The sequence below is a fragment of the Zalophus californianus genome, chromosome 10 (assembly GCF_009762305.2).
Source record: "Zalophus californianus isolate mZalCal1 chromosome 10, mZalCal1.pri.v2, whole genome shotgun sequence".
NCBI classification, from domain to species: domain Eukaryota; kingdom Metazoa; phylum Chordata; class Mammalia; order Carnivora; family Otariidae; genus Zalophus; species Zalophus californianus.
This window is the reverse complement of record NC_045604.1, coordinates 103878429-103889091: the sequence shown is the minus strand read 5'-3', so window position 1 is coordinate 103889091 and position 10663 is coordinate 103878429. Positions and strand designations below refer to the sequence as shown.

Below are 10663 nucleotides of genomic sequence, written 5' to 3'. Positions count from 1 at the left end.
AGGAGCCCTGTGAGACCAGTGCTTGAATTTTTTAAGTTTTTTTTTTTTTTTGAGGGGCACCTGGGTGGCTCACTTGGTGAAGCGTCTGCCTTTGGCTCAGATCGTGATTTCAGGGTCCTGGGATCGAGCCCTGCATTGGGCTCCCCTTCTCCTCCCTCTGCCCCCCCCCAGGCGTGCGCTCTCTCTCTCAAATAATCTTTTAAAAGATTTTTTTTTTGAGAGAGCACGCACAAGCAGGGGAGGGGCAGAGGGAGAGAGAATCTTAAGCAGGCTCCACACCTAGCAGGGAGCTCAGCGCGGGGCTCGATCTCAAGGACCCTGAGATCATGACCTGAGCAGAAATCAAGCCGAAATCATGCTTAACCGACGGAGCCACCCAGGCGCCCCTGCAGTGCTTGGATCTTTGATGTGTGTTGCGGGGGGAAAGGTTGGATTCTAAGCAGTTGATGCTGGAACTTCTAAGAAGGTGGGTGCAAAAATGGTCATTGCGGGAGCCAAAATCTGCCGCTGCTGACTAGTGTGGGAGAGCACAAGAACGAGAAAGTCCCTTCCCTTGTTTCACTTCCAGGTCTCCCCCAGCTGCCAGGGAAGCCCTGGAAATGTAGTTTTCAGCGGTCCAGCAACAGCATCACAGAGAATGGAGTGGGTGTGGGCCTGAGACAGAGTAACCAGCACAGTCCACCTCTTTGGCTACTCGTCACTTGTACACATCTTTCTCCTGTACTCGATTTCCATATGACTCTTAACAACTTTGTGCTTCCCCCCAACTAGGAGTGAGGAACCTTTGTGTACCCATTGTTCTCTTCCTAAAAGGGAGGGACAGCAGCATGCTGGGGTCACCATATCCACCACTCGGATTCCCCTTGAGTGTTGTGTAACGTAAATAATGAAGTTCACCATCCTCATCAATACATTTACATCAGATAAGGGAAGTGGGCCGGGGGGGCGGGGGGGCGTTAGCTGATGGACACACAAGCAAAGAAGAAAATACCCAGAGCTGCTGTGGTCCTCACTTCCCAAAACCGGTTCTGATGTCATAATTCAATTTTTTAACCCTTATAATGAGATACAATTCACACGCAAGTCACCTACTTAGAAAATAGTTTCTGATATCTTCACAGAGTTCTGCGACCATACCACAGTTTAATTTTAGAACATTTTCATCACTGTCTTGACAGTGTCCTTTGATGCACAGGAATTTTAAATGGTGATGAGGTGGGCAGATGGCTTAAAAGACACAAACAACCAAAACTCACCAAGGAAGAAATAGAAAATGTAACCGATCGTTTATCAAATGAACTGAATTTATAGTTCAAAATGTTCAGAAAAAGAAAACTTCAGGCCCAGAAGGTGTCACTGGCAAATTTAAAGGAGGAATTCTACACAAGTTCTTCTAGAAAATAGAAGAGAAGGGAGCACTCCTTAATTCGTCTTAGGAGCTCAGAATTACCCTGACACCAAAATCAGATACAGGATAAGAAGAGAACAATTTCACACCAATATCATTCAGGAATAGAAAAGCAAAAGTCTTCGGCAAAGTATTAGCAAATAGAATCTAGGGCTGTCTAAAAACAGTATGACCACACAGGCTTTATGCTGGGAATGTACTAGCAGTCCAGTATTTTAATCAACCCAGGGAAAAACCACAGCGAGACACCACCTCACACCCACCAGGATGACCATAATCTTTTGAAAGAAAGAAAATGAGTGTGGGAGAGGATGTGGAGAAGTTGGAACCCATGCTGATGTGAATATAAAATAATGCAGCTACAGTGTTGGCAGTTCCTTAAAATGTTAAACACAGAGTTACCATTTGATTCTGTAATTCTCTCAGGTATATGAACAGGAGAAATGAGAACATACGTACACACGGAAACTCGCACATGGATGTTCCTAGGAGTTCCTAGGAGCCCAAAAGTGGAAACAACCCAAATGTCCATCGGTGGATGAATGCGTAAACATCTGGCATGTCCACACAATGGAATATTACTCTGCCTTAAGAAGGAATGAAGTACTAATGCACAACAAGGATGAAAACACTAGGCTAAGACCAAGAAGCCAGACAGAAGAGCTCACATGTTGATTCTGTGTACACGAAGGGTCCAGGCAAATCCACAGAGACAGGAAGTAGATTCATGGAGGAAGAGAGGATGGGGAGTGACTGCTAATGCATATGACGTTTATTTAGGGGATGAAGAAAATGTTCCAGAATTCGATAGTGGTGATGGTTGCACAACCCTGCAAACATACTAAAAACCACTGAATTATACACTTAAAATGGTAAATTTTAAGGTGTGTGAATTATATCGCAGTTTTTAAAATCGTAATATCAGATATCAAGTGACGCTGAAAGCATCTGGCAAAAATTCAACATCCGTTCCTGGTTTGGTCTTTTTCTTTAGGATTTTATTCATGTTTTTGACAGAGAACGATCGAGCGGGAGGGAGAGGGAGAAGCAGGCTCCCCGCTGAGCAGGGAGCCCAATGCAGGGCTTGATCCCAGGACCCTGGGATCATGACCTGAGCTGAAGGCAGACGCTGAACCATCCAGACGCCCCCATTCCTGGTGTAAAAAAAAAAAAAAAAAGAATCTCAGCAAATCAAAAATACAAGGTAACGTCCTTAAATTGATTTAAAGGCTACAGAAAAACCCACAGCTAACATTATACTTAATGGTGAAAGAATGTGTGCTTTCTTCCTGAGATCAGGAAAAAGGCAAGGAGGTCCATCCAGCCTCACCGCTCCTAGTCACCATTGTTCTGGAAGTCCTAGTCATTGCAGGAAGACCAGGAAGTGAACAAGAAGTAAATGTGTACAGGGCACCTGGTTGGCTCAGTCGGTGGAGAATGTGACTCTTGATCTCGGGGGGTTGTAAGTTCGAACCCCATATTTGGTGTAGCAATTACTTAAAAATAAAAAATCTTTTTAAAAATCAGTCAAGGGGGTGCCTGGGTGTCTCAGTCGGTTAAGCGTCTGCCTTCGGCTCAGGTCATGATCCCAGGGTCCTGGGGAAGAGCCTCGAATCGGGTTCCCTGCTTGGCAGCAAGCCTGCTTCTCCCTCTCCCACTCCCCCTGCTTGTGTTCCTTCTCTCGCTTTGTCTCTCCCTGTCAAATAAATCTTTTAAAAAATAAAAACAAAAAAATAAGTAAAACTTAAAAAAAAGATGCTTCAAATCACTAGTCACAGAGATATGCAAATTAAAGCTGTAATGAGATGCAACTCACACCTGTTAGAATGGCTAGCATTTTTAGAACTGACAATACCAAGCGTCGGTGACTATGTGAAGCAACTGGAACTCTCGCATACTGGTAGCAAGAATGCCAAATAACATGGTCACTCTGTATTCCCACAAAGATTTTTTTTTTAATTTATTTCTTTGACAGAGAGATAGCAAGAGCAGGAACACAAGCAGGGGGAGTGGGAGAGGGAGAAGCAGGCTTCCCGCGGAGCGGGGAGCCCGATGTGGGGCTCGATCCCAGGACCCTGGGATCATGACCTGAGCTGAAGGCAGACGCTTAACGACTGAGCCACCCAGGCACCCCTCTTCCCACAAAGTTAAACATACACTTACCATATACTTCCCATGCAACGCTGCAATCCCACTGCTAGGTATTTACCCTAGAGAAATTAAAAGTTGTGTTCACACACTCCCCGTAAGTACATGGATGTTTCTAAAAGCTCTATTCATAATTGCCAAAATCTGGTAACAACCCAACTTCCTTTTAACAAGAAAACGAAGACTGTAATTGGTACATGCAGTAACATGGATAAATCTCAAAAGAACTGTGCTGACTGAAAGAAGCCAGTCTCAAAAGATTACATACAGTATGACTTCCCTTTATACAACTTTCTAAAGACAATAGGGATGGAAATCAATAGGGGCCAGGGATGAAGGTGAAGCAAGGATCTGACTACAAGGGGCAGCAAGAGGAAGTTTTTTGAGGATGACTGAACTGTTTTGTATCCTATTGTGGTGGTGGTTATATGAATCTAAATGTGTTAAAAACACATAGAGCTGGGGGAGCCTGGCTGGCTCAGTCGGTAGAGCATGTGATTCTTAATCTCAGGATCGTGAGTTTGAGCCCCACATTGGGGGTAGAGTTTACTTTAAACAACAACGACGCATTGAGCTGTAAGCAAAAAAGAAGTCAATTTTACTCTAAAGTTTTTAAATAATAGTTTTTAAAAATCTAACCAGAGCAGATGGAAGCCAGAAGAAAATATTTGCAACATATAGAAAATATTTGCAAACAGTGTGACAAAGAATTCTATAATATATAAAGTGTTCCTACCAAAAAAGAGACTGTCAAATTGGATTTTTTAAAGAAATTTATATGCTGTTTATTTTTTTATTTTTTAAAGATTTTATTTATTTATTTGACAGAGGGAGACAGCGAGAGAAGGAACACAAGCAGGGGGAGCGGGAGAGGGAGAAGCAGGCTTCCCGCGGAGCAGGGAGCCCGATGCGGGGCTCGATCCCAGGACCCCGGGATCATGACCTGAGCCGAAGGCAGAGGCTTAACGACTGAGCCACCCAGGCGCCCCTTATATGCTGTTTATAAGAAACAAACTTGAAATTTAATGATAGAGTACGTTAAAAGTAAAAGGATGGAAAAAGACATACCACACAAACTAATTTTTTTAAGCCGGCTTGGCTATGTTTAGATTTGATTCACTTCGATTGATATCAAAGTAGTCTAAAGAACTGTGAAAATGAAAAAAAAAAGAACTGTGACAATGATTAAGGATAAAGAGCAATTTAATAATAAAAGAGCCAACTAACCAAGAGGGCATAACTATCTAAAATGTGTGTGCACCTATGGGCGCCTGGGTTGGCACAGTAGGTTAAGTGACCGACTCTTGGTTTTGGCTCAAGTTGTGATCTCAGGGTCGTGAGATCAAGCCCCACAACCAGCTGCGCACCCCAAGACAGGCATCGAGTTCTGCGCCTCCACATCAAGCTCCGTGCTGAGCACAGAGTCTGCTTCGGGCTTCTCTCTCTCCCTCTGTCCCCCCACGCTTCAAATAAAATGTGTATGCATCTAAAGACCTTGCTTTGAAATACATGAAGCGAAAACTAGAACTAAGGGGAAAAATCAACATCACACCCACTTTCCAGCCGTATGACGTAGTACCTTTGAATGGATCCTCCAGCCTAGTGAGGCCCGCAACAGATTGTGAACCCAGCCAGTCTTGTGACTGCAACCTTAGGAGAGACCCAGAGCCAGAACTGTCCGGATAAGCCACTTCTGAATTCTAGGCCGGAAGAAACTGTGAGACAGAAACGTTTAATTACTATGTTCGGCCACAAAATTCTAGAGTCATTTGATACACAGCAATAGACAACTGATAGAGCCACCAAAAAACCTGTCTGGTTCTTTGACCATGACTTGAGCTGAGAATTTAAAGCCCCAAGCTAATCCTTTTCTTTCCGAACGGTTTTCCTTAGCCATTTGTTTCCACACTACATTGGGTTATCGAACTAGGTTATCTAAACCATTGGGTAGATTATCCGGGCTCTTTATGGTCTCTTTATGCCAGCAGATACCAGAATCCCATTTAAATTGGCAAGATGCTCTGTGTTCAAGGTCGAAAATCTAATCAAATCAATTTCACAATCCCACTTTAAAGGTCCATTTCTCTTTCCTGCTAGTTTCCTTCTAACTTCTGACAATGGGAGGCACTAAAGGGACCTTGCAAAATGGACAAAGAGGAGAAGGGACTTCCTTCCAGTTTTCCAGGGGTTGTCTGTATTTCTCCAATAGCAGCAACCACTTGGCTTCTGCCCCCAGCCGCTTGCAGGATGCACAGCCCAAGCTGCCCACAGCTCTCTCTTTAGTAGTCCAGCACCAGCTGCAGGACACACCCCCTCCTCTGTAGTCTGGGCCCCGGTCGAGGGCTTCCTTTCCTTAGGGTTCTGAACACCACTTAGAGCTCTTAGCCCTGGTAAATTATAAGTTTTGGTTTCCCTTATCCTGACTGGTCCCTGATTGCTACAGTACTTGGTACCGGAGTGGAGTTGAAATATTTGCTGGATAAATTAATGAATAAAATAATGTGTAATTGAACTTGAGCAAGATCTAGGACTCCCAGCTGCCATCCTACCTTCAGGATGAAGGGCTGAATTATTCATTCAGTAATTACATGATTCAACGTTCACTGTCTGTCTACGCTAACCTCTCGACCACTCCATCAAACAAGTCCATCAGCCCCTTTCTACTTCCACTTCTTAGCACTGTAAATTTCAATAAGACTAAGACTTCACAACCCTCTGTTCGAATAAGAAATCCAATAGATTGGGCACCTGGGTGGCTCAGTTGGTTAAGTGACTGCCTTCGGCTCAGGTCATGGTCCTGGAGTCCATGGATCGAGTCCCACATCGGGCTCCCTGCTCAGCAGGGAGTCTGCTTCTCCCTCTGACCCTCTTCCCTCTTGTGCTCTCTATCTCTCATTCTCTCTCTCTCAAATAAATAAATAAAATCTTTAAAAAAAAAAGAAATCTGGGCGCCTGGGTGGCTCAGTTGGTTAGGCGACTGCCTTTGGCTCAGGTCATGATCCTGGAGTCCCGGGATCGAGTCCCACATCGGGCTTCCTGCTCAGCAGGGAGTCTGCTTCTCCCTCTGACCCTCTTCCCTCTCGTGCTTTCTATCTCTCGTTCTCTCTCTCTCTCAAATAAATAAATAAAATCTTAAAAAAATAAAAAAATAAAAAAAAATAAAAAAATAAAAAAAGAAATCCAATAGATTTGGAGTTTTATTAATTTTTTGCAGGTGGGGAAAGGAAAAAAAGTGTCTATGATCCTGTCCTGACTTAACAAAAAGAACCTTTTGTATTTTTATATACATCAAAAGTACACACATCAAATTAACCATCATTACAAGGGCAACAAGTTATTAAATAACTAGAATGCCGACTTTTGGGGATTACTGGTTAGAGTTCACAGAATATAGCAAAACACCCTGAGGTCTGCATGTCTTAAAAGACTCATTCGAACAAACTGCACTTCTAGAAGAGGATTATACATTTGCGGACTCTCATGTCAGGCAGGAGTGCAGAAATGATACTTTTGTGAATGCTCTCAATCTACTACTTTATCAGAAACCACTTTTTAACACTCCGTGTCTGCATTTGTGCAGCTGAAGGACAACAGCACATGTCTTATACCTAAGATTTTGTTCTAAGATTTATTTATTTATTTGAGAGAGAAAGGGAGCACGGGGAGGGGCAGAGGGAGAGGGAGAGAAATCCTCAAGCAGACTCCCTGCTGACCATGGAGCCCAAGGCAGGGCTCGATCCCAGGACCCCGATATCATGACCTGAGCTGAAATCAAGAGTTGGACGCTTAACCAACTGAGCCACCCAGGTGCCCCCAGATTTTCTTGATTAGCAGTATCTTCAAGCCTACTCCTTAAAATTCCATTAATTAGCACTGGGGAAAAAAAGACCTAATAAGCCTAAAATGTAAAATATGGAGAACAAACTGCCAAGATAATTCTTAGGTAAAATTTACACACAGTGACATGCACAAATCTTAAGTGCCCAATTTGAAGAAGACATGTATAATAAATGTATACACCCCTGTAGCCACCATGTCAATCAAGATAGAGAACATTTCCATAGCTCCAGAAATTTCCCTTGGGGCTTTTCCTATCAAGCCCCACCATTACCACCCCAGAGGCAACCACTTATGATTTTTCTCACCCTAGAACACATTTGCCAGTTCTTGAACTTCAAATAAATGAAAGCATACAGCATGTACTCTTTTATGTCTGGCCTCTTTTGTTCAACCTAATTCTTTCCAGGTGTACCCATGCTGTTGAGTCCAGTTGTATTTTATTCTTTGCATTGCTTATTTGTATCCCATTGATTGAATATACTACTATTTGTTTCGGCATTCTTCTGTTAGTGGACATGGTGGTTGTTCCTGGGCTTTGGCTATTACACATTCATACACGAATCATTGTAAGGACATATGTTTTCATTTCTATTGAATAAATACCCAGGAGTTGAATTGCTGGGTCCTGTGGTTAAGTGTATGCTTCACTTTATAAGAAACTGCCAAAATGGCTGTAGCCTTGTTTACTTCCACCAGCAATGTCAGAGTTCTTGTTTCTCTACATCGTCAATGGCAGTAGGTATCATCCGTCTTTCTAATTTTAGCCATTGGCATCTCATTGTGAATTTATTTATTTTTTAAAGATTTTATTTTCTTTTTTGACAGAGAGAGACAGTGAGAGAGGGAACACAAACAGGGGGAGCGGGAGAGGGAGAAGCAGGCTTCCTGCGGAGCAGGGAGCCCAATGCGGGGCTTGATCCCAGGACCCTGAGATCTTGACCTGAGCTGAAGGCAGACGCCCAGCAACTGAGCCACCCAGGCGCCCCTCACTGTGAATTTAATATGCATTGCTTCCAGTGACCAATTATTTTAAGCATCATCTTCTTTGCTTATTTGCCACCTATATATTTCATTTGGCCAAGTACCTGTTCAAAAGTTTGCCATTTCCTGTTGGTTTTGTTCTTCGTATTATTGAGTTGTAAGAGTTCTTTAGATATTCTGGGTTCGAGTCCTTAATCCATTTATTGAAAAGTTACCCTTTCCCTGCTTCTTATATTTTGAAGCTCTGTTAGTGGGTGCCTACAGATTTAGGATAGCTGTGTCTTCTTAATGAATCGACCTTTTTATCATCATGAAATGTCCTTTATCTCTAATATTAATGTAGCCATTTCCACCTTTCTTGGGATTGGTGGTTACATGGTGTATCTTTCTGTGTGCTTTTACTTTCAACCTGTGTCTTTACATTTAAACTGCATCTCTTGCAAACAGCATATGATCTGCTCTTCTTTTGTTACCCAACTTTTCAAACTCTGCCTTTAGTAACATTTTATCCACTTACATTTGATATCTTTATTAATGTGATAGTTATTGCTTTTATTTTCTATTTGTCCATCTGATCTTCATTCCTGTATTCTTTTTCTGCCTTTTTTGGATTAATTAATTTCTTTGGCTTTTTTTTTACAACTGCATTTTATCTCCTTCTTTGGCTTTTTAGTTCTCCCTCTCTGTATGTTGTTGTCTTTTAAATACTTTTTTACTTTTAAAGAGAGAGAGAACACCTGCACATGAGCAGGGGGAGGGGCAGAGGGAGAGAGAGAATCCCAAGCAGGCTCCACGCTCAGCATGGAGCCGATGCAGGGCTCGATCCCACGACCCCGAGATCATGACCTGAGTCAAAATCAAGAGTCAGATGCTCAGGGGCACCTGGGTGGCTCAGTCATTAAGTGTCTGCCTTCAGCTCGGGTCATGATCCCAGGGTCCTGGGATCGAGCCCCACATCAGGCTCCCTGCTCAGCGGGAAGCCTGCTTCTCCCTCTCCCACTCCCCCTGCTTGTGTTCCCTCTCTCACTGTCTCTTTCTCTGTCAAATAAATAAAATAAAAATAAAAATAAAATAAAATAAAATAAAATAAAATAATAAAATAAAATAATAAAATAAAATAATAAAATAAAATAAAATAAAATAAATAAAATAAATAAATAAAATAAAATAAAATAAAATAAATAAAATAAATAAATAAAATAAAAATAAATAAAATAAAATAAAATAAAAAAAAATAAAAATAAATAAAAAAATAAAATAAAATAAAATAAATAAAATAAAATAAAATAAAATAAAATGAAATTAAAAAAGGATCTGAGTTTCCATCTGGTATCATTTCCCCTCTGATAAACAGCATATTACAATTTCATAATGCATATCTGCTAGAGACAAATTTCCTCTACTTTCACTGTAAAAGTCTTTATTTTACCTCATTTTTTTCTTTTTTTAGAGAGAGAAAGCATGCACATGAGCGAAGGGTGAGGGAAAGGGAGCGAGAATTTTAAGCAGGTTCAACACCCAGTGTGGAGCCCAACTCGGGGCTGATCTCACGACCCTGAGATTATGACCTGAGCCAAAATCAAGAGTCAGACACTTAACCGACTGAGTCACCCAGGTGCCCCTTACCTTCATTTTTGAAAACTATTTCACTGGGCATAGAATTCTAGGCTGACAGGTTGTATTTTCAGCCTTTACACACGTCTTCCTATTGTCTTCTGGCTTCCACTATTTCTAATTAGGTGTTAGCCATTATTCTTATTGTTCTCTTGCATGTTCTTTTTCCTTTGTCTGTTTTTCAGATTTTCTCTTTACCTTTGGTTTTCAGCAGCTTAACTCTGGTTTGCTTAGGTGTAATTTTCTGTGTATTTATCCAGTTTGGGCTTCATGAAGGTTTTTAAATCAATGGATTAATGTTTTTCATCGAAGCTGGAAAATTTGGTTCACTTCCAGGATAGCCAAGAAAGCACTTAACAAACCTGACATTCCCACAGGTAACAACTGAAAACTCTAGACCAATATTTGTAAATAGCACAAAGGCACTGAAGGGTGAATAAAAGCAGGTTCTGAAGAGGAGTTAAAAAATTTAAGAGAAGACTGGTACAATGTGTCTCCCATATTTACAGCTTTTAGTCTGAGGTCAAGACAGTGTCATATAGTAAGTGCTCTATCCAATCTAAAATTAATCTTTCTGGCTTGAAGAACCTGAAGACAATATTTGGGACAAACACAGCTGGTGGAAAGTAAAGGAGCATCGTGAAAAAAAGAGATCCAGGGAAGTCCCAGATT

At 41.7% G+C, this 10663-nt stretch overlaps 1 protein-coding gene across 3 annotated transcripts in view; it reads left to right on the top strand.

The window, feature by feature from the left end:
- Window positions 1–10663, top strand: part of LIMK1 (LIM domain kinase 1) — a 52362-nt gene that overhangs the window by 26019 nt on the left and 15680 nt on the right. The window lies entirely within an intron of this gene.